Raw genomic sequence first — 2861 nt, forward strand, 5'->3', positions numbered from 1 at the left:
AGCGCCCCCCACTTCCCTACCCACCCATTCCCATTCTTTTGGCCCTGGCATTCCCCTATATTGGGGCATATAAAGTTTGCAAGTCCAATGGGCCTTTTCTTCTCTAGCAAACAATTGCTTGCCTGTTTCTTGTTAAATTGTCACACTTTTGAGAGTTATAGTTTATCGCTCTGAAACACCCTTAAGACAGTTGTCTCCAACATGAACTCAGTAATGTTTTTCTCACTGTCAAAATAAACACATCTCTGTGCTGTCGACAATTGAAGGAAAAAGGAAGACATTTATTTTACTGGGTATTGATTCCAGTATTGGCTACCTGATATTCCCAGGGTGTCTCACAATAGGAGCAACAGTGGTAGGTTTGTGTCTTTAAATATATATCATTGTGGCTGCCAAGTTACAAAGATAAAGTTTTCTTAAGAATAACAGGAGAGTTTTTGCTCTGGAAATGAATGGGGTCTCTTGGGTTATTTCCCAGGCTCCAGTGACAAAGGCAGCTTTTATTCCAAGTTCCTTCCCTGCCAATACCAACTTGTCCAGCCCTGGGCAGTAGTGTTATTCATCTGTCTCTTTTTAAGCTGTGCCCTTTGACCTCCATGGCTCAGGCATTCATTGTTACATTTAATAATTATACCCCAAGAGCCAATATTTGGTCTCTTTTTCATAATATGTCCCAAAGCAAAAGACTTTTGCTTGTGTCCTAAAATCTATCCTTTCAAAAGTTTGGCCCTGTGGTTATATCATGCACCTGTGTGCATGTGTTTACAGAATAAGAAGTAGATATAGAATATCTTCCTGAATTGTTCTCCATCTTATTTTTTTGTGACATTGTTTCTCCCTAGTCCTGGTCTTGCCATTTCAGCTAGGCTAGATGGCCAGTAACTTCAGAGACACTCCTGTCTCCATCCCTATACCTCAGTTTTCATACATGTAAGGCCATACCTGCTTTAAAGTTGTTGATATGGATCTGAATTCAGGTAATTATTGTTGTGTGATTAGCACTTTACAGAATAAGCCATCTATTAATAATACAATACTCGTTCACACATTTTATAGCCAAATTCCAGTACTATATAACTCATCAATAATTAATTAAGGACAATAAATTTTCTTGAATGTAAAAAAAAAATTAAACCTTTTAACTAAAAAATTCTTAATAAATAAATTTTGTTGCTTTATATATAATTTCTGAGCAAATTTGTAAGTTAAATAAACTTTCAAGTATTTAAAAATTTTTAAATCTTAGACTATCCTTTTTCTGGGTTTAGAGAACTAGAGATGTACCCTATCATAGATTCAACCTTAACTTTTACATATTAGGGATCGAACATAAATTCTTTGAACATAGTTTTTTCCGCTATTTTTTTTTGAACACTGAACCAAAAGAATAGCAAACTAAATAGAATTCCAGAAAACTGGAAAACTTCCATGATAGCAATGAAAGCAAGCAACACAATGAAAATCAAACTTCAAGATGGGGAGAAGTGCTTGCAAAACAAATATCTGATAAGAAGACTTGAACAAACGAGAACAGAAAGCAAACAAAGCATAAAAAACAGAAAAGTTATTTCTTTAACATACAAGTTGCCAGAAGTATGTGAAAGGGTATATCAACCTTGTTGATTATCAAGAATATAAGGGTTGACACCAGTGGTGCCTGCATTAAAGATGGGTAGATAAGTAAATTGAATTGAACTAAGAATCCACATATGGAAAGATTTTTGTAGACTCTTCAGTAAAAAGGCTTGAAAAGTCAAAACCTCCATCACAACCTCACTCAAGAGGAAGATGGTGGTTAAACAGGCATCGTTCTGTGTCTGTATGTGTGTGTCAGATGTTGTGTGTATGGGTGTGGGTACGTGTGCACACGTGTGCACACACATTCATGTATATGGAGACAGGTAGTCACAGAGAACTGTGGTAGTTTGAATACCTTGACCCAGGGAGATGTGGCTTAGTTTGAGGAAGTGTGACTGTATTTCAGAAATGTGGGGTGGGATTTGAGACGCTCCTCCTATCTTCCAGGGGGGTGGGGTAGTCTTTCTACTGGTGACCTTCAAACCAAGATATAGTACACTCGGCTCTTCCTGTGTCAAGTTTTTCTGGATGCTGCCATGCTCCCACATTGATGATAATAGACTGAACTATTGAGGTTTTGTCATTTACTGTCTATTATAATGCTACTTGTAGGCCCCCAAGACCTGGAGTCTACAAGTCGCCTCTGGGACCCTGAGCCCAATTTAATTCTGATTGGTGAATAAAGGTTTCAGCAGACAATAGCTGGGCAGAAGAGAGATAGAGTTGAATTTTGCAGGCTTGGCTCAGATGAGAGGATAGAAAGGGGAAAGAGGAAGCTGTCATGGAAAAAGATGAATGTGCAAGAAGGGGAGAGGAAGCCAGCATGCAGGGTTAGGAATAAAGAAACTATGGCCATGTGGGTGGGCAAATTAGCACTAAGAGCAGCACAGATAATACATAGTATATAATTTGGTGTTATCGATAGGAAAACATGCAGGGTAGCCAGTTGCCCAGCTATTATACTGCCTAAAGGATGTTTAAAATATAAAGTCAGTGTGTGTTTCTTTCATTGGAGAATATAAATGATTGAATAGAGGTAGAATCCCCATGCCAGATTTTTACTACGTATGCTATCCAATATGAGGCAACAACTCAGTTTAAAAAAATTAATTTGGGGCTGGTGAGATGGCTCAGTGGGTAAGAGCACCCGACTGCTCTTCCAAAGGTCCAGAGTTCAAATCCCAGCAACCACATGGTGGCTAACAACCATCCGTAACGAGATCTGGCGCCCTCTTCTGGAGTGTCTGAAGACAGCTACAGTGTACTTACATATAATAAATAAA

This window comes from Mus caroli, chromosome 1 (assembly GCF_900094665.2).
Source record: "Mus caroli chromosome 1, CAROLI_EIJ_v1.1, whole genome shotgun sequence".
NCBI classification, from domain to species: Eukaryota; Metazoa; Chordata; class Mammalia; order Rodentia; family Muridae; genus Mus; species Mus caroli.